This window comes from Ranitomeya variabilis, chromosome 2 (assembly GCF_051348905.1).
Source record: "Ranitomeya variabilis isolate aRanVar5 chromosome 2, aRanVar5.hap1, whole genome shotgun sequence".
NCBI lineage: Eukaryota > Metazoa > Chordata > Amphibia > Anura > Dendrobatidae > Ranitomeya > Ranitomeya variabilis.
In genome coordinates this window covers 345,933,310-345,955,755 of record NC_135233.1, presented here as the reverse complement: position 1 = coordinate 345,955,755, position 22,446 = coordinate 345,933,310, and the positions used below count along the sequence as shown (strand labels likewise).

Genomic DNA, 22,446 nt, shown 5'->3' with positions numbered 1-22,446 from the left:
TTGGGTTCAGGTCTGGTGACTGTGGAGGCCAGGTCATCTGGCATAGCACCCCATCACTCTCCTTGGTCAAATAGCCCTTACACAGCCTGGAGGTGTGTTTGGGGTCATTGTCCTGTTGAAAAATAAATGATGGTCCAACTAAACGCAAACCGGATGGAAGAGCATGCCGCTGTAAGATGCTGTGGTAGCCATGCTGGTTCAGTATGCCTTCAATTTTGAATAAATCCCCAACAGTGTCACCAGCAAAGCACCCCCACACCATGACACCTCCTCCTCCATGCTTCACGGTGGGAACCAGGCATGTAGTCCGTCCGTTCAACTTTTCTGCGTCGCACAAAGACACAGTGGTTGGAACCAAAGATCTCAAATTTGGACTCATCAGACCAAAGCACAGATTTCCAGCAGTGGTTTCCTAGCAGCTATTTTACCATGAAGGCCTGCTGCACAAAGTCTCCTCTTAACAGTTGTTGTAGAGATGTGTCTGCTGCTAGAACTCTGTGTGGCATTGACCTGGTCTCTAATCTGAGCTGCTGTTAACCTGCGATTTCTGAGGCTGGTGACTCGGATAAACTTATCCTCAGAAGCAGAGGTGACTCTTGGTCTTCCTTTCCTGGGGCAGTCCTCATGTGAGCCAGTTTCTTTGTAGCGCTTGATGGTTTTTGCAACTGCACTTGGGGACACTTTCAAAGTTTTCCCAATTTTTCGGACTGACTGACCTTCATTTCTTAAAGTAATGATGGCCACTCGTTTTTCTTTACTTAGCTGCTTTTTTCTTGCCAAAATACAAATTCTAACAGTCTATTCAGTAGGACTATCAGCTGTGTATCCACCAGACTTCTGCACAACACATCCGATGGTCCCAACCCCATTTATAAGGCAAGAAATCCCACTTATTAAACCTGACAGGGCACACCTGTGAAGTGAAAACCATTCCCGGAGACTACCTGTTGAAGCTCATCAAGAGAATGCCAAGAGTGTGCAAAGCAGTCATCAAAGCAAAAGGTGGCTACTTTTAAGAACCTAGAATATAAGAAATAATTTCAGTTGTTTCACACTTTTTTGTTAAGTATATAATTCCACATGTGTTAATTCATAGTTTTGATGCCTTCAGTGTGAATTTACAATTCTCATAGCCATGAAAATAAAGAAAAGTCTGTAAATGAGAAAGTGTGTCCAAACTTTTGGTCTGTACTGTAAGTTGTCACCTGCGCTGAAAAGGTTTGTTTATGAGTGAAAAATAAAGATGGACATAGGGAGATTTAATACCCGCACTGAGGAACAAGGTGTTCGGTTTCGGTAATCAGGGAACAATATAATGGCACCAGTTGCAACTTGATCCGTCGCTGTGTGATGTCACAATTTTTTCCACGCCCCTTTCACACTCCGCCACCGCTTCGGCGTCGCTTCCAGCCGGGGCACGCCTGAAGCCGGCGGTTTAGCTTAGCTTCCTGTGACCAGCGAGGAGGAACATTGTAGGGGAGAACGCTCCTCATCTCCCAGCCCCATAGTCCTGTGGCGCGGGACCTACCACACATTATTTATCGGGAGAAGACCGACACCTAGCTACTCTAAGATATCATCACGGATAAACACAGTAAGTGTATGTACGCAAACTGTCTTTTTATCAATACATTCAACGTGTAGCAACGGATCAAGTTGCAACTGGTGCCATTATATTGCTCCCTTATTACCGGAACTGAACACCTTGTTCCTCAGTGCGGGTATTAAATCTCGTTATGTCCATCTTTATTTTTCACTCATAAACAAACCTTTTCAGCGCAGGTGACAACATATATATATATATATATATATATATATATATATATATATATATATATATATTATTGTTTAAAAACAGTCAGTGAAATATTTATCCTCACAAAATGAATCCACTGTGATCTCCTGCTGTAATGTCTGTATTATCTTTTGCTTCCTCCCCTGCCCAGGAGCTGTGGTATGTTCAGTACACAGTCAGACACAGACGGCTTCCTCTGCCTGTATACACCTAACGCATCTGCCGCCGGGATTCACCGAATGATTCACTACACGTGTGCGTAATTCATACAGGCGCAGTAAATCAGACCGCGCCATCTTTGTGCAGACCGATAGCGGCGGTCACGTTAAAACTGCGCATGCGCTCCTCCTGTACAAAGATGGCGGCAGTCAGTGAATCATTCGGCTGATCCCAGCGGCGGCTTGTTCGTGACAGTGTTCCGCTGGTGGTACCGCGCAAGAGGCTGCGTATGGCGTATACAGTGTATGTGGTGCGTATGGCGCCTACAGTGTGTGTGGTGTGGTGCGTACGGCGTATACAGTGTGTGTGTGGTGTGGTGCGTACGGCATATGCAGTGTGTGTGGTGTGGTGCATATGGCGTATACAGTGTGTGGTGTGGTGCGTACGGCGTATACAGTGTGTGGTGTGCGTACGGCGTATACAGTGTGTGGTGTGGTGCGTACGGTGTATACAGTGTGTGTGTGTATGGTGCGCACGGCGTATACAGTGTGTGTGGTGCGTATGGCGTATACAGTGTGTGGTGTGGTGCGTACGGCGTATACAGTGTGTGGTGTGGTGCATATGGCATATACCGTGTGTGTGGTGCGTACGGCGTATACAGTGTGTGTGTGTATGGTGCGTACGGCGTATACAGTGTGTGTGGTGCGTACAGCGTATACAGTGTGTGTGGTGCGTATGGCGTATACAGTGTGTGTGGTGCGTATGGCGTATACCGCGTGTGTGTGGTGCGTACGGCATATACAGTGTGTGTGGTGCATATGGCGTATACAGTGTGTGGTGTGGTGCGTACGGCGTAAACAGTGTGTGTGTGGTGCATATGGCATATACCATGTGTGTGGTGCGTCTGGCGTATACAGTGTGTGTGGTGCGTACGGCATATGCAGTGTGTGTGGTGTGGTGCATGTGGCTTATACAGTGTGTGTGTGGTGCGTACGGCATATACAGTGTGTGTGTGGTGCGTACGGCATATACCGTGTGTGGTGTGGTGCGTATGGCATATACAGTGTGTGGTGTGGTGCATATGGCATATACCGTGTGTGTGGTGCGTACGGCGTATACAGTGTGTGTGTATGGTGCGTACGGCGTATACAGTGTGTGTGTATGGTGCGTACGGCGTATACAGTGTGTGTGGTGCGTACGGCATATACAGTGTGTGTGTGTGGTGCATATGGCATATACCGTGTGTGTGGTGCGTACGACGTATACCGTGTGTGTGGTGTGGTGCGTACGGCATATACAGTGTGTGTGGTGTGGTGCGTACGGCATATACAGTGTGCGTGGTGCGTACGGTGTATACAGTGTGTGTGGTGCGTACGGCATATACCATGTGTGTGGTGTGGTGCGTACGGCATATACAGTGTGTGTGGTGCGTATGGCGTATACCATGTGTGTGGTGTGGTGCATACGGCATATACAGTGTGCGTGGTGCGTACGGCGTATACCGTGTGTGTGGTGTGGTGCATACGGTATATACAGTATGTGTGGTGTGGTGCGTACGGCGTATACCGTGTGTGTGGTGTGGTGCATACGGCATATACAGTAGGTGTGGTGTGTACGGCGTATACAGTGTGTGTGGTGCATACGGCATATACAGTATGTGTGGTGTGGTGTGTACGGCGTATACAGTGTGTGTGGTGCGTACGGCGTATACCGTGTGTGTGGTGTGGTGCGTACGGCATATACAGTGTGCGTGGTGCGTACGGTGTATACAGTGTGTGTGGTGCGTACGGCATATACAGTGTGTGTGGTGCGTATGGCGTATACCATGTGTGTGGTGTGGTGCATACGGCATATACAGTGTGCGTGGTGCGTACGGCGTATACCGTGTGTGTGGTGTGGTGCATACGGTATATACAGTATGTGTGGTGTGGTGCGTACGGCGTATACCGTGTGTGTGGTGTGGTGCATACGGCATATACAGTAGGTGTGGTGTGTACGGCGTATACAGTGTGTGTGGTGCATACGGCATATACAGTATGTGTGGTGTGGTGTGTACGGCGTATACAGTGTGTGTGGTGCATACGGCATATACAGTATGTGTGGTGTGGTGTGGTGTGTACGGCGTATACAGTGTGTGTGGTGCGTACGGCGTATACCGTGTGTGTGGTGTGGTGCATACGGCATATACAGTATGTGTGGTGTGGTGTGTACGGCGTATACAGTGTGGTGTGGTGTGTACGACGTATACAGTGTGTGTGGTGTGGTGCGTACGGCATATACAGTGTGCGTGGTGCGTACGGTGTATACAGTGTGTGTGGTGCGTACGGCATATACAGTGTGTGTGGTGCGTATGGCGTATACCATGTGTGTGGTGTGGTGCATACGGCATATACAGTGTGCGTGGTGCGTACGGCGTATACCGTGTGTGGGGTGTGGTGCATACGGTATATACAGTATGTGTGGTGTGGTGCGTACGGCGTATACCGTGTGTGTGGTGTGGTGCGTACGGCGTATACAGTAGGTGTGGTGTGTACGGCGTATACAGTGTGTGTGGTGCATACGGCATATACAGTATGTGTGGTGTGGTGTGTACGGCGTATACAGTGTGTGTGGTGCGTACGGCGTATACCGTGTGTGTGGTGTGGTGCATACGGCATATACAGTATGTGTGGTGTGGTGTGTACGGCGTATACAGTGTGTGTGGTGCATACGGCATATACAGTATGTGTGGTGTGGTGTGTACGGCGTATACAGTGTGTGTGGTGCGTACGGCGTATACCGTGTGTGTGGTGTGGTGCATACGGCATATACAGTATGTGTGGTGTGGTGTGTACGGCGTATACAGTGTGGTGTGGTGTGTACGACGTATACAGTGTGTGTGGTGCGTACGGCGTATACAGTGTGTGTGGTGCGTACGGCGTATACAGTGTTCCGCTGGTGGTACCGCACAAGAGGCTGGTACCACCAGCAGTTTCCATATTGAGACACCCATCACTTGGGTGTCCCAATATGGAGGTCGGTGAACTTCTGCCCCTTGGAATTCTGGGATCCGGACACATCTGGACTGACCAGGATGTGAAGACATTACAAGGTAAGTATAACCCCTTCATGAACGGAGCTTTTTTCGGTTTTGCGCTTTCGTTCTTCACTCCTTTCCTTCCCAGAGGCATAACTTTTTTATTTTTCTGTCAATATGGCCATGTGAGGGCTTATTTATTGCGGGACGAGTTTTACTTTTGAAGAACACCATTGGTTTTACCATGTTGTGTACTAGAAAATGGGAAAAAAATAACAAGTGCCGTGAAATTGCAAAAAAGTGCAGTCCCACACTTGTTTTGTGTTTGTTTTTTTTGCTAGGTTCACTAAAAGCTTAAAACTGACCTGCCATTATGATTCTCCAGGTCATTACGAGTTCATAGACACCAAACATGTCTAGGTACTTTTTTATTTAAGTGGTGAAAAAAAATTCAAGCTGTTCAAAAAAAAAAAAAATAAATAAAATTGTGCCATTTTCCGATACCCATAGCGTCTCCATTTTTCATGATTTGGGGTCGGGTGAGGGCTTATTTTTTGCGTGCCGAGCTGACGTTTTTAATGATATCATTTCAGTGAAGATACAATCTTTTCATCGCCCGTTATTGCATTTTAATGCAGTGTTGCAGTGACCAAAAAACGTAATTCTGGCAGTCTTATTTTTTTTCTCGTTACGCCGTTTAGTGATCATGTTAATCCTTTTTTTTTTTTATTGATCGGGCGATTCCGAACGCGACGATACCAAATATGTGCAGGTTTGATATATATATATTTTTTTTTTATTGTTTTATTTTGAATAGGGCAAAAGAGGGGTGATTTGAAGTTTTATATATTTTTTCTTTAACTTTTGGCATGCTTCAATAGCCTCCATAGGAGACAAGAAGCTGGCATAGCCCGAACTGCTCAGCTACATAGAGGCGATGATCAGATCGCCTCTATGTAGCTGAATTGCTGACTTGCTATGAGCGCCGACCACAGGGTGGCGCTCATAGCAATCCGGCACTGACAACAATAGAGGTCTCCAGGAGACCTCTGGTTGTCCTGCCAATGCACCGATGACCCCCCGATCACGTGACAGGGGTCACCGGTATGCGAATTTCCGACACCATTGCCGGAAGTGACATTAAAATTCCGCTGTCCGAGTTTGACTAGTTAATAACTGCAGGTGGATCGCGATTTCACCCGCGGCTATTGCGGGCACATGTCAGCTTTTCAAAACAGCTGACATGTCCCGGAAAAGATGTGGGCTCACCGCCGGATCCCACATCAAAAGGAGGGATACCGAGATTGGCGTACAATTACACCCGATGTCGTTAAGGGGTTAAAAGAGCCAGGAAAAAATACGACTTGTCCCCCCCCCCCCCCACACCCTAAAAAATAAAAAAAAACAAGCCCCAATATGGCCATGTAGATGGAAAAAAAACGTTATGTCCACCAGAGGCAAAAAAATCGCTCATTGGGAGGGTGTTAATGTGAAAGAGAGAAAGATTGCACCAATGACGGTCACTGTGCGCCTCTATGAGGCTGAATCTATAAGGGGCTCCCCAGTACAAGGGGTTTGGGGACAGTTGGCAAGATGATGTTAAAGCGGTTGTCCACTACTGGGCAGCTCTTTAAAGGGGTTGTCCAGGACTTTATTGATGGCCTATTGTTAGTATAGTCATCATCAATGTCTGATCAGTGGGGGTGCGGCATTCAGCATCCCCGCCGATTAATGCCCTCTGTAGGCGGCAGCTAGGACCGCTCATTGGCGGAGCTGCACATTGCAACTCTGTTGACGTAATAATGGCCCCGGCTGGGTACTGCAATCAAATCAGTAGGGGGCAGATGTGCAGTACCCGGCCGTGGCCACTATTCTGTCGATGGAGCTGTGTAGTTCCAGCCGCTGACAGCACTGAGAACAGCTGATCAGGGGGTACGCAGGGTGTCGCACCCCACCCACCAAACAGACATTCATGACCTGTCCTAAGGATAGCCCATTAATGTTAAAGTCCAGAACAATCCCTTTAAGAATCAAAAATTCCTACTTCCAGGACAGACACTGTGTCCCCTGACAAGTCATGTGACGTTGTTATGTCATATCGCCACTGCAGCCAATCAGCAACCACTGATCAGCTGCAGCTTTCACTGTTTTGTTAGAGCAATCCTCCACATGACCACCAGGAGGCACAGTGGCGACATCAGTGGAATGACACTGGTCTGGCAGATAGGTGTGAAGGGTTTTTTTTATTTTAAGCAGCACAGTCGAGCGATTCATATGGCAAATAGTGTAAAACCCCTTTAAGATTGAGTATTAAGGAACATAGTGTTCCTCTCTGAGTCTTGAACCGTGACTTTAACTGTAACATCAGCAGGTACCCCACTTTATAGGTAGGCTGAATGAAAACTAAAGCACCTCAGTGGGGTGAGAACCGCTCCCTAGAAGGCTGAGTTCGCACGATCATATAAAACAATCGTCCGATTTTCATCTGTATTGTCATCGGATGGCATCCATTTTTCATGCATCAGCAGAGAATAACATTTACATGAATAAATACAGTTTCCTATGTTAAGAGTTGTAAATGTATCCGTAACAATCGGCTGCTGCACGGATGATCCGAATGGGATTTAAATTTTTTTTTGCGCACCCATACACTTGACTAGTTGAGTCTCATCCAAAATCCGTGCATGCCGAGTTGTTTTTCACACAGACATTTGCTCCTTGTGAAAAAGTGGTGATCTGAACAGCCCAATTTAATAACATTGGTCCGAGCGCTGTCAGTTTTTTTCCACAGACAAAAGCAAGACAGTCGTGTGAGCAAAACTAGAGCAAGACGGGAAAGATGGGCTTTATAATTAAACTCTATGTACACATTCGATAACTGTCCTATGAACATCGTACAGACAGCTATCTGCCTTCACTCCCCGTATTCATGAGTGCTCAGCTCTGCCAGCGTTCATGAGTTTTCAACAGGGAGAAATCCATTGCCAAAACAAAGGATCGGCCATAGAGATTTCAGCCTAATCCTTCTCTTCTCCGTCATCACCTATAAGGGGAAAATTGGGATACCCCCCATACACATCTGATGGAAAGCTGGTCCCATAGAAACCGATGGGTTTGATTGACTTTTATCTATTGTGTATGGAGGTCTGTAATGCTCTATGCTCACTACATATGAGCTGATCCTGGATGTATATATCCGAGAATGGAGCAATATATTGGGCCATTATACTGTATGGAGCAATATATGGGGCTATTATACTGTATGGAGCAATATATAGGGCCCATTATATACTGTATGGAGCATTATATGGGGCCATTTGTACTGTATGGAACAATATATGGGGCCCGTTATATTGTATGGAGCAACATACGGGGCCCATTATACCGTATGGAGCACTATGTGCTGCCCATTATACTGTATGGAGCAATATATGGGTCCCATTATACTGTATGGAGGACAATGTGGTGCCCATTATACAGTATGGAGCAATATATGGGACCCATAATACTCTATGGAGGACTATGTAGTGCCCATAATACTGTATGCAGGACTATGCGGTGCCCATAATACTATTTGGAAATCTATGTAGAGCCCATAATACTGTATGGAGGACAATGTGGTTCCCATAATACTGTATGGAGAACTATATGGTGCCCATAATATTGTATGGAGAACTATGTGGTGCCTATAATGTATGGAGAATTATCTGGTGCCTATAATACTGTATGAAGGCCTATTTGGTGCCTATAATACTGTATGGAGAACTATGTGGTGCCCATAATACTGTATGAAGGACTATGTGGTGCCTATAATTCTGTATTGAGGATTATCTGGTGCCTATAATACTGTATGAAGGCCTATTTGGTGCCTATAATACTGTATGGAGGACTATGTAGTGCCCATAGTGCTGTATGGAGCACTATCTGGAGCCCATTGTACTGTATGGAGGACTATGTGGTGCCTATAATACTGTTTGAAGGCCTATTTGGTGCCTATAATACTGTATGGAGGACTATGTGGTTGCCCATAATACTGTATAGAGGACTATGTGGTGCCCATAATACTGTATAGAGGACTATACTGTCCAGTCTAAAATAAGTCTGCATTCACTCTGTGTGCTGTGCACTGCGAGGATTCGTCGGTTTCTGAGCTCTTGTAGAATTTACAATAGATATCACTCATGTAATGTAAGAAGTAAGTGAAATCTTTGGCATTGTGATACTTGTATTTCTTATCTGTGCATCATGACTTGTGGTATGTGTTAAAGGGCCCACTGAGACTTGTTAGGTCCTCCGCTACGGCTGCCCCTCGGCCTTTCGCCTCTCACCCTGCTCTGCCTACTGTGCCTCCAGCATCCCTGCATGCTGCAATCGGAGACTTCGCCATACCTCTCCCTCTGCAGCTCTTCCTGTTCTGCCTCTTAGTTCTCGGAGCTCGCGCATGCCCCTTGGCACTTCTTAGGACGCGGCCGCGCTCTCTTTCTGTGATTTAAAGAGCCGGCATGTCCTAACCTGGAAGTACTTTTTCAGCCAATAGCTGTGAGGTACAGGGTATTTCAGGCAGCCTCCTCTATGGGGAAGTGCCTGATTATCGTGTTAGTTTGCTTTGCTGATACTCAGGTCCCCCGTGTACTCCTCTGTACTCCCCTGTACTTTAGTTTAAGTACTCCTCTAATCTCTGCCTTGTCTTTGTCTTTTCCTCAGCACTGCCTGCCGCCTAAGCATCTTCGGTGGCTCCTGGGTCCTGCTCCGCGTGCCCAGCTTAACTCCAGTAGCCCCAGGACCTATCCCTCGCTTGCCTGAACACCTGGTTACCCTGCGCCCAGTGACTCGTCACAAATCTGCGAGCCGCTACTCTTCGTGCCTTCCTAATCCTTGCCCCTACGAGCCGCCCTCTCGGTACTGGCAGTCGTGGTATTTGGGACCCCTGGGCTTGCCCCTGACGATCCCTGTATAGGGGTTGCATCACTAGGTTCAGCTCACCCAGGAGAGGTTCGGTACCACGGCCCTGAGGGTCCACTTTAGGGCGCTCTCCTCCCAAAGGCGTTACAAGACTCATTCGGGGCCCACAAAAGCCTGAAGCCGGCCCTGCCGGGAGATTTCCCATTGTATAATGAAAGGTTCTGACGGATGTGACTGTGCAGGTATACAATGGCGTACATGCACTCATTGGATACAAGTGTGAAAAAAAATAACTGTGTTTTTGCAGTAAATTTGTGTTATCTTGCTGTGGTAGCACTCTCTGCAGCTCTCATGTTCTTGGTGCAGATATACTTTTATTCTTGCTTTTCTTGATATGTGGCAGATTCTTTTGCAGGAGATAGCTGCTTCAGGTACAATTTTGTCCTAATGAATCCACTCTGATATATAATAGTACCAATAATTCTAGTCAACTACTGCCCTTGGAGATTGAACGTAAGTACCGTAAGTCATTGTGGTAGATATGTTTTGCATCCGAACATAGGGTTATTGTCAGTATGCAGCCTGGGAAAGCCAACCACATGGGAATATAGGGCGGATTTACTGCAGGTTGTGGTTGCAAAGCTTTTAGCGTATATAAGCTCTCAGCAGAGCGGTCAGGTTAATGAATCTAATTACATTAGAAAACTTCATTAATTTATAGTTTATGTAAGCAAAGGAAACTCAACCACTCAAATTACCAAGGGAGAACATCAATTCCTTAATAATACAAGTAGCAATTTGTGTAATAAAACGGAAAATTAGTTTTATACTGTATATGCCATATTATAATGTCCAGTAACACAAAAACTAATAATAATAGGTATAATATCCACTAATAGCAGCCTTATTCCTATATGCATGTCTCCAGTTACACCTCCAATTATGTCTTTAGCTTGCAAGCAGATTGCTTCTTGATACCAGATTAATGTTTTCTCAACACACCTCAGCTCTTGTAGACATCAGATTATTCTTCCCTCATTATTATTATTATTGTTATTTATTTATATAGCACCATTGATTCCATGGTGGGTGCTGTACTCTCATCTCTTATAGACATCAGACCACTTCTTAGGGTACTGTCACACTCTGCAACTTTCCAACGATCACGACCAGCGATACGACCTGGCCGTGATCGTTGGAAAGTCGTTGTGTGGTCGCTGGGGAGCTGTCACACAGACAGCTCTCCAGCGACCAACGATGCCGAAGGCCCCGGGTAACCAGGGTAAACATCGGGTTACTAAGCGCAGGGCCGCCGCTTAGTAACCCGATGTTTACCCTGGTTACCATCGTAAAAGTAAAAAAAAAACAAACAGTACATACTCACATTCCGGTGTCCGTCAGGTCCCTCGCAGTCTGCTTCCCGCTCTGACTGAGTGCCGCCGTAAAGTGAAAGCACAGCACAGCGGTGACGTCACCGCTGTGCTCTGCTCTTACTTTACGGCCGGCAGTCAGTCAGAGCGGGAAGCAGACTGCGAGGGACCTGACGGACACCGGAATGTGAGTATGTACTGTTTGGTTTTTTTTTACTTTTACGATGGTAACCAGGGTAAACATCGGGTTACTAAGCGCGGCCCTGCGCTTAGTAACCCGATGTTTACCCTGGTTACAAGCGAACGCATCGTTGGATCGGTGTCACACACACCGATCCAACGATGACAGCGGGAGATCCAGCGACGAAAGAAAGTTCCAAACGATCTGCTACGACGTACGATTCTCAGCAGGGTCCCTGATCACTGCTGCGTGTCAGACACAGCGATATCGTATGGATATTGCTGGAACGTCACGGATCGTACCGTCGTAGTGACAAAAGTGAGGCTGTGAGACAGTACCCTTACTCAGCTCTCGAAGGTATCAGACTATTCATTACTCAGCTCTCATAGACATACCAGACCATTCTTTCCTCAGTTCTGATAAATACCAGATTATTCCTTCAACTCTCGTAGATACTACTAGACCATTCCTTCCTTAGTTCTTGAAAATACAAGACCATTCTTTCCTATAGATGGCAGATTTTTCCTTCTTCAACTCGCATAGATAGCACACCATTCCTTCCTCAGCTCTCGTAGATACCAGACCATTCCTTCCTCAGCTCTCGATTTACCAGACCATTCCTTCCTCAGTTCTCTTAGATGCCAGACCATTCCTTCCTCAGCTCTTGTAGACATCAGATCATTCCTTCCTCAGTTCTCTTAGATGCCAGACCATTCCTTCCTCAGTTCTTGTAGATGCCAGACCATTCCTTCCTCAGTTCTTGAAAATACCAGACCATTCCTTCCTCGGCTCTTTTAAATACTAGACCATTCCTTTCTTAGCTCTCCTTCCTCAGCTTTCGTAGATAACAGATCGTTACTTTCTTCAGTTCTTGTAGATACCAGACCATTCTTCTTTCAGCTCTCGTAGATACTAGACCATTCCTTCCTCAGCTCTTTTAAATACTAGACCATTTCTTCCTTCACTCTCTTAGATACCAGACTATTCCTTCCTCAGCGCTTGTAGTTACCAGACCATTCCTTTCTCAGCTCTTGTAGATACCAGGCCATTCTTTTCTCCGTTCTCGTAGATACCAGACCATTCCTTATTCAGCTTCCCTAGATGCCAGACCATTGCTTCTTCAGCTCTCGTAGATATCAGACCATTTTTTTCCTCAGCTCTTGTAGACATCATATCATTCCTTCTTCAGCTCTCTTAGATACCAGACTATTCCTTCCTCAGTTTTCGTAGATAAAAGATCGTTCCTTCTTCAGTTCTTGTAGATACCAGACCATTGCTCTCTCAGCTCTCGTAGGTACCAGACAATTCCTTCCTCAGCTCTTGTAGATACTCGACCATACCTTTCTCAGCTTTCATAGATACCAGACCATTCCTTCCTCAGTTCTCTTAGATGCCAGACCATTCCTTCCTCAGTTCTTGTAGATGCCAGACCATTCCTTCCTCAGTTCTTGAAAATACCAGACCATTCCTTCCTCGGCTCTTTTAAATACTAGACCATTCCTTCCATAGCTCTCTTAGATACCAGACCATTTTTTCCTCAGTTCTCGTAGATACCAGCTTATTCCTTTTTCAGCTCTCGTAGATACCAGACCATTCCCTCTTCAGCTCTCCTAGATACTAGACCATTCCTTCCTGAGCTATTGTAGATACCAGACCATTCCTTCCTCAGCTCTTGTAGACATCAGATCATTCCTTCCTCAGCTTTCGTAGATAACAGATCGTTACTTTCTTCAGTTCTTGTAGATACCAGACCATTCTTCTTTCAGCTCTCGTAGATACTAGACCATTCCTTCCTCAGCTCTTTTAAATACTAGACCATTTCTTCCTTCACTCTCTTAGATACCAGACTATTCCTTCCTCAGCGCTTGTAGTTACCAGACCATTCCTTTCTCAGCTCTTGTAGATACCAGGCCATTCTTTCCTCTGTTCTCGTAGATACCAGACCATTCCTTATTCAGCTTCCCTAGATGCCAGACCATTGCTTCTTCAGCTCTCGTAGATATCAGACCATTTTTTTCCTCAGCTCTTGTAGACATCATATCATTCCTTCTTCAGCTCTTTAAAGATACCAAACCATTCCTTCCTTAGCTCTCGTAGATACTAGACCATTCCTTCCTCAGCTCTTGTAGACAACAGACCATTCCTTCCTCAGCTTTCATGGATACCACACCATTCCTTCCTCAGCTCTTGTAGAAATTAGAACATTCCTTCCTCAGCTATCATAGATACCAGACTATTTTTTCCTCAGATCTTTTAGACATCAGACTATTCCTTGATCAGCTCTTGTAGACGTCAGACTAGACCAGGTAATAGTTACCAGTCTCTTCCTCAACTCTTGTAGATACCAGACCATTCCTTCCCCATCTTTTATAAATACCAGACCATTCCTTCCTTAGCTTCCGCACACATGCTTCATCTATAGCCATCTCAGCAAACTCTCCTATACACAGGATTGTTTGTTCGGCCTAGCGCTTCTGTGTTTTCTATAAAAACCACCTACAGACACATCAGCTCTTGTCTTATCTCTGGGAGAACAATGCAATTGGCTGTCTGAAATCCGACATGCACGTTCACCATCTCTCTCAATGATCTGTCAGCCTGCACTGCCATACACGTTAGAATGTTGGCCAAACCCGTCAACATTAGCTTTATGTGTATGGGGGCATTTTTTCTGCTGGACCACTACTGCTGTGGCCTTCCTTAAGGTACCGTCACACTCAGCGACGCTGCAGCGATACAGACAACGAGCCGATCGCTGGAGCGTCGCTGTTTAGGTCGCTGTAGAGACGTCAAACACAGCAACTCCAGAACGATGCAGGAGCAATCCAGTGACGTAACGGCGACTCACTTATCGTTCTCGCTGGTTGTTAGCTTCATGTAAAACATTGCTGACATCGTTGCTTTTGATGTCAAACATGACGATACACGCCGACTTGACGACGAAATAAAGTTCTGGACTTCTAGCTCCGCCAGCGATGGCACAGCAGGATCCAGATCGCTGCTGCGTGTCAAACATTGCAAAGTTGCTGAGTGTGAAGGTACCTTAAGGGTACCATCTCACATAACGATTTACCAACGATCACGACCAGCGATACGACCTGGCCGTGATCGTTGGTAAGTGGTTGTGTGGTCGCTGGGGAGCTGTCACACAGACCGCTCTCCAGCGACCAACGATGCCGAAGGCCCCGGGTAACCAGGGTAAACATCGGGTTACTAAGCGCAGGGCCGCGCTTAGTAACCCGATGTTTACCGTGGTTACCAGCGTAAAAGTAAAAAAAAAAAAACCGTACATACTCACCATCTGATGTCCGTCAGGTCCCTTGCCATCCGCTTCCTGCTCTGACTGAGATCCGGCCGTACAGTGAGAGCAGAGCACAGCGGTGACGTCACCGCTGTGATCTGCTCTCACTTTCCGGCCGGCAGACAGTCAGAACGGGAAGCAGACGGCGAGGGACCTGACGGACATCAGATGGTGAGTATGTACGGTTTTTTTTTTTTTCCTTTTACGCTGGTAACCACGGTAAACATCGGGTTACTAAGCGCGGCCCTGCGCTTAGTAACCCGATGTTTACCCTGGTTACAAGCGAACGCATCGCTGGATCGCTGTCACACACACCGATCCAGCGATGACAGCGGGAGATCCTGCGACGAAAGAAAGTTTCAAACGATCTGCTACGACGTACGATTCTCAGCAGGGTCCCTGATCGCTGCTGCGTGTCAGACACTGCGAGATCGTAACTATATCGCTAGAACGTCACGAATCGTGCCGTCGTAGCGATGAAAATGCCACTGTGTGACGGTACCCTAAGTGTCAGATCATTTCCTTTTCCAAGGAGCTAGCCTAATCTTATCTCTCATGGACAATGGACTAATCTTTCCTTCGTTCTCTTGGGTGTCAAACCATGAGTTTCTCAGATTTCTTCTTTCCTTCTTCCTGCCAGGCCAGCAGCTGGTGCACAGATCCAATCCCGGGTCCAGAGAGTTTCTGGGCTTTATGTCCAATCAGCATATTGGCGGCAGCGAGCAGCGCAGACAGAGTGAAACTCCAGAGAGGGGCTGTCACTGCTGCCAGAGGGGATGGCACCACCCCGCGCCGCCTGGTGCTGCTTTTTTCCTCTCTTCCCTGCCTGAACTCTCAGTAGATGCAAGATCCTGGGCAGCTAAAGGACCTGTGATGATGTCATGACCATGTGACCAATCACGTGCTTCAGAGGAGGAGTCAGACGCAGGGCTGTGCTGATGCTGGAGTAGAAGTGTCAGCTCGTGTCACAGAGCAGGGTCTTATATCACATCACTGGGGGAAGTATAGTAACCCCGTATACATGGGATCGGAGGGTCCCTGCAGCAGAGCTGTGTGTACAATTTATGTGAGGCCAAGCTGTGTGGCAGAACTGTTGTAGGGTGTCCCTAGACCAGGGGCTCTTTCCCTGTGGCTATACGGAGTGGGCGGGGCTCTGGAGTGGGCGTGGCTTGACACATACACACACTCAGCTTTATATATATAGATAGGCAAAATCCAATCTTTTCTCTCCCTTAGGTGGCAGATCACTCTCTCAATTTTTCTAGGTGTCAATTTTCTCACATATTCACTTTTGTGTTCTGGATAACTCTTGTATCTCTCTTATGTGTCAAGACAGCCCCCCCCCCCCCCACTTCCCCAGATAAGAGAGAGAAGTTGTATTATTATTCTAATATTTTTTAGCGGCCATTTTTCAAAGGGTCGCACATACATAAAGGTGACTTTGGCAAATTAAAGTGATTGTCCAGGGTTACAATATTGATGACCTTTCTTTGGATAGGTCATCAGTATCAGATCTGTGATGGTCTGACACTCGGTACCCACAGCGATCAGCTCTTAGGAGGTTCCGCGGCAGTCAGGGGTACAGTGTACGGAGTCAGTAAGTTACAGCTCCATACGCCGTCTACTGGCTGTAATCAGGCACTGCAGCACAGATTGAATTAACATTAGTAGGGTCTCTCAGTGTACAAAGCTGTGGTATTTTGGCCCTAGAGATGTTCTGGCCCTGGGGTGATTACTGGAGGTGCTGGATGTTGTACCTCAACAATCAGGTATTTTATTATTATGCTTTTATTTATATAGCGCCATCATACTCCGCAGCACTTAACAGACATTATCATCATTGCTGTCTCTTTTGGTGGCTCACAATGTAAATTAATATTGATTACGGTAGTTAGGTCATCAGCATTGTAGACCTGGACATCCCCTTTTTTATGGCACTGTTTGTAGAATCACCTAAATTTAGATCATGTAATTGTTCCCACTGCTAAGAAGAAATGGTCTTTGTAAATGAGCAAAACTGACAAATAGGAGGAGCTAGGCAAATGTGACTAGATTCATACTATGCATAAGCTAAAACAATAAATACACCAATTTACACTAATATTGTGTAAATGTTCTAGAAAGGGGTGTTTAATGTGTTATTATATTGCTTTATTTGGACTTAAAATGTAAAAATCAGCATTGTTTGTCACTCGTTTTATGTATTATGATGATGCCAATTGGTCCATTGCACCCCACCTAGGTACAACTGAACTTTTTTGGGAAACCCATCTAAAAAGCTTTAATCGATATCATTAGAATATAACCCAGAAATATAAATCCTAGGGATTTTGAGGCACATTGACACCCTAACTCCTGCAATTTACTTTACCCAAGATTGATTTTCACATGTGTTAATATCATATTTTAAGAAAAAAATGACATACGGTATGCTGAAAAAAATGACTTTTTATTTAACCAATTTTACAAAACCCCTAACAAAATGAAGCCAACATAACTTGTACAATTTTGTTTTTTTACATTTATCTCTTTTCTCTCCCAAGGGCCAGAATGCAAAATTTTCTGGTAACATAAAGGTGACTTCTCGTCAAGGTCCAGGTACAGTCAAGTTCGATTTTAATCTTTTTTTCTTGCAATAAAATAAAAGCAATGGAGAACCTCCATACAAGAAATAAAATGAAATTATGAGCTTTGTCCTGGTCCAGTCTTTAAAGAAAAAAAAAATCCGGTCCTAAAGGGAAAAACAGAACTGTGGCTCCATTGGACATAAAGGTTGCAGATTCTTTCTTCAGCTCAGTGTTTCATCCTGTAGCCAGCGGAGTTTCGCTCAACCTTTCTGTCATTATACCCCCCAAAGGGGCAGTATTTCTTAGTGTGCGACCAATCTCCAGTCGCCCCACACAATGAACAGGTATACATCCTAAGAATGGGGCAGGAGACCTTCCCTTGCTCATCCTTCAGGTTGTGGCCGGTGAAAACATGACGCGACTCTCCGTTGTGCCTACAGAAATGACACATGGCACTTCGTGATCGGACGTTGCGTTTAGTTGCTGATAAGGCAGGATCATTTTGATAGGACTGATCCATTTCAGTCTGAAAGTTGTCAGGAGCTTTTGGTGGGTAGGAAGAGTAGTCACAATGCTCATTAGGGCTCAGGTTGTGAGATGGTTGAAGTCCATTGTGATGGTAGGAATCGGGAGTCTTTGGACTGGTTAGATGCTCATCCTCAAAGGGAATCAGGCATGTTAGAGAGTCGTAGTTGGTGGGGTCTTCCCCGTTTGCCTGGGCTTCTGTTGGTTCGGCACGGTTGATGAGGAAGGCTTTGGCGGGCGGTGGATTGCCAGTATGCATGCTTGCCATCTCTTGGACCAATGAAGCCAGCTGAAAGTAGTCTTTCCAAGGCTGAAATTCCATAGTGATGCTTCTGCAGAGGGTTGTGTCCAGAGGCACTATCTCGGCTATATTTATTTTGGAAGGTAATAGTGGGTGGGACTTTAGCCTAAGTTCCCGCCCTGATATAAACTTATTCCGACCCATGTTTTGTGTGATGCTTTGCTGTAACCCAGTGAACAGAAAGTCAGAGGGTTTTTTTCTGGTGAAAACAAGCTATGCAAACTATCCATGGCTTGGGTGAGAACTTATTGATCAGTGGGTGTCTTGACTTCCGACTGCTGGAATCTGCACCGATTGGCCAAATAGAGAACTTTTGCCCCCGTTTGAATGGAAAGACCTGTGCGCATACTCGAGTGACGTTCCATTCATGCCCTTTGGGGCTGCTGGGCGCTTCCTACTCCTCATAGAAAATGAAGAAGCTGAGGTCAGGCATCTGACCTCTCAGTTTATTTGGTAGGGGATAAAAGTGGCCCATCTGGGATAAAAATTCCCCGTTCTGCCTATCCAGCTATCAGACCCACACCGATCAGTAAGTTATTATTTATGCTGTCCATAGGTGATGACTTGTTTTCACCAAACAACCCCTTTAAGCATGATTAATAATCCACAAGTGGTGACACTAGAACTGCTCTGGCCTATAGGCACCAAGAGGAATATTACATAAAAATATCATGAATGTAGAAAGCTTGTAATGTTGATCACAGTTGTGCTGAAAGGTTTACATACCCCGGCAGAATTTTTGCTTTCTTGTCCTTTTTTTCAGAGAATATGAAATATAACACCAAAACTTTTTCTCCACTCATGGTTAGTGGTTGGGTGAAGCCATTTATTGTCAAACTACTGTGTTTTCTCTTTTTAAATCATAATTCTAACCCAAAACATCCAAATGACCCTGATGAAAAGTTTACATTCCTCATTTCTTAAGACTGTGTATTGCCCCCTCTGACATCAATGACATCTTGAAGTCTTTTGTGGTAGTTGTGGATGAGGTTCTTTATTTTCTCAGAGGGTAAAGCTGCCCACTCTTCTTGGCAAAAAGCCTCCAGTTCCTGTAAATTCCTGGGCTGTCTAGCATGAACTGCGCTATTGAGATCTCCCCAGAGTGGCTCAAAGATATTGAGGTCAGGAGACTGAGATGACCACTCCAGAACCTTCATTTTGTTCTGCTGTAGCCAAGGACAGTCAACCTGGCCTTGTGTTTTGGATCATTGTCATGTTGTACGTCCCATGCGCAGCTTCCAGGCTGATGAGTGCAAATTTGCCTCCAGTATTTGCAGAGAACGTGCTGCATTCATTTTTCCTTCAACTTTTACCAAGTTTCCTGTGCCTTTTGTAGCTCACACATCTCAAAAACATCAGCGATCCACCTCCGTGCTTTACAGTAGAAATGGTGTTCCTTTTTTCATAGGCCTTGTTGACCTCTCTCCAAATGTAACGTTTATGGTTGTGGCCACAAAGTTCAATTTTGGTCTCATCACTCCAAATTACCTTGTTTCAGAAGTTTTGAGGTTTGTTTCTGTGCTGTTTTGCGTATTGTAGGCGAGATACTTTATGGCATTTGCACAGTAATGGCTTTCTTCTGGCGACTCGACCATGTAGCCCGTTTTTCTTCCAAGTGCCTCCTTATTGTGCATCTTGAAACAGCCACACCGCTAGTTTTCAGAGAGTCCTGTATTTCAGATGATGTTATTTGTGGGTTTTTCTTGGCATCCCGAACAATTTTCCTGGCAGTTGTGGAGGACAATTTTGTTGGTCTACCTGGCCATAGTTTTGTTTTTCCAGAACCCCTGATTTTCCATTTGTTAATCACAGTTTGAACGCTGCTGACTGGCATCAATTCCTTGGATACCTTTTTTTGTATCCCTTTCCTGTTTTATACAGTTCAACTACCTTTTCCTGTAGATCCGTTGACAATTCTTTTGCTTTCCCCATGACTCACAATCCAGAAACGTCAGTGGCTGGATGAAAGATGCAAGAGCCTGTCTGGATCCCTGAAACTCACTCAGCTTTTAAGCTTTTGATTACAAGCAAACAGGTCACAGGTGAGGATGTTACCTTTAGTAGCCATTCAAACCCATTTGTGCCAACTTCTGTGCATGTTATCAGGCCAATATCACCAGGGTATGTAAACTTTTGATCAGGGTCATTTTGATGTCTAAAGAAGTGGGTGCCTGATATCTCAGCTTATAGGACAACAATTATTAGGAAGTGGGAGTTTTAGGATGAGCAAAACTGGAATTACAGTTCTTCATCCTAATATGATAAAAGAAAGCTTCAAAAGCGGACGAATGTTCCCAAATGTAATACAAAGTGTATTCCGTTTTGCATCTCCACATAGACACTACATTTTTGGTCCACGTGGAATTTTCTTTCTTTTCATCCCTTCTGATCATCACCTCTTGACCAGACTTCACTGCCTGTGAAGATGTTCTCCAATTCCAAAGTGCCTCAGAAAAAAGTTTTCTTATTCTCAGTCTCCAATGTTTTCCATCCTGATGATCAAGTCTTAATGACCTAGTTTATTTAATGTTGGATCTTCTCTAGCTGACCTCGTGGTTCTCACTTCACATACAAAACCAAAACCCAAGAACCTTGTCCTTCATTATCCACATCTTTTGTGCTCTCTGAGACAGCGCTGGACTGCGCTCAGATCGTGGATTAGGAAGACACTCTCTCTTACCGATTTATATGGATTCCTGCGGTTTTGTCTCTCCATCTCTCCTCATGAACTCCGATTTGAGTCTGTCTTTTTTGGAAACCCAAAGATCTTGTTGCATGGCCTGGGCTTCAAATGTTTGTGAAGATGGTACCAGGCTACTTCTAAATTACATGCCGTGACTCCCTTACTTCTCTCCCTCTGTTGGCTCCATAATAATGCCGAATATCTTTAGGAAATACCCCAACCTAATTCCTTTGTTGAGAAAGGGGTGGACAATTCATTCATTCTTCACAGATTTCTCACTACCTTAAACATTTATATAGAAATATAAAAAGCAGCAAGAGCTTGCATTCAGTTCAGCAGGTGGTGTCCTGTTCCCCCTTGCCCCAAACTTTGTCTCTAAAAATTGGATAAGAATCTGATGTCTCAGATCTTTCTCAATGCTTGTCACTAATGGTTGGATGTGCCAGATATTAGCACAATGAACGCAGTCATTTGTGGTCGTGACTTTGCACTTCATACATCCTCTGAGCTTCCTACTGCATTGGCTTCATATGAAATTGGCATTAGGCTGGCCATGCACATTGTAATATGATTTGTCAGACAGTCTAACACTAGCAGAAAAACTGTGGCCCTGCTGGGAGCGACTTGATGTCGGTTTCCATTGTCGAGCAGCTGCATGCAGCCTTACATTACCAAGCACAATGCCGAGCGTCGGATGGAGTGGTGTAAAGCTGCCATCATTGGACTCTGGAGGAAACGTGTTCTGTGCAGTGATGGATCACACTTCTCTATCTGGCGTCTGATGGACGAATCTGGGTTTGGTGACGCCAGGAGAACATTAACCATTTGACTGTATTGTTCAGCTGTACAGATGGTGGAGGAGGGATAATACTATGCGCTTGTTTTCAGTGATCGGCCTTAATTGGTTTCAGTGAAGGGAAATCTTAATCCTTCATCACAAGATATTGTGGACAATAGTAGCTTCCAGTTTGTAGAAACAGTTTGGTGATGACCCGTTTCTGTTTTCCATGACTGTTCCCAGTGCACAAGGTCCATACAGACATGGTTGGAGGAGTTTGGTGGAAGAACATGACCGGGGCACAGAGCCCGGGCCTCAACACCTTTGGAATGAACTAGAATAGAGGTTGTGAACCCGGCCTTTCGTCCAACATCTATGTCTGACCTCACGAATGCTATCCTGGATGAATGGGCAAACATTCTCATAGATCTCTCCAATATCTTGTAGAAATTGTTCCCAGAAGAGCGGGAGCTGTTATAGCTGCAAAGGGGCCGACTTCATATTATTGTCTATGGATGTGGAATGGGAGGCCAGAAAAGCTCCTGTAGGTGTATCCTACAGGGGGTGCATACTTTTGTCCATTTAGTGTACGTTCAGAAAAGCAACAGAGTCTTATCTACATACAGCTGTATCATAAATACGGTAATTTGTAAAAGACAACTGTACAGATTTATTGAACAGTAAAGGAGTTCTCTTGGACAACCCCTTATTCCTCATGGTCGTCCCAGTAGTGGACAACCCCTTTAAACATATGTGGAGCATTTATGTCCACAAAACAAAAAAAAGGAACTAGAGAGTATTCAGTAGATTTAAAGAAGTTGTCCAGGACTTTCTCATTGGTGACCTATTATTATTATTTTTTTTTTTA

General features: G+C 45.4%; 1 long non-coding RNA gene across 2 annotated transcripts in view; it reads left to right on the top strand.

Annotated features, from left to right (window-relative positions):
• Nucleotides 1-9,544: 9,544 nt before the first annotated feature.
• LOC143809399 (uncharacterized) overlaps nt 9,545-22,446 on the top strand; it is a 38,161-nt gene continuing 25,259 nt past the window's right edge. The window contains exons 1-3 of one of the 2 annotated variants that reach the window (XR_013222264.1): nt 9,545-9,565; nt 9,675-10,114; nt 17,268-17,322. This is a non-coding gene — a long non-coding RNA (uncharacterized LOC143809399). The other variant, XR_013222263.1, reaches the window with a different exon arrangement.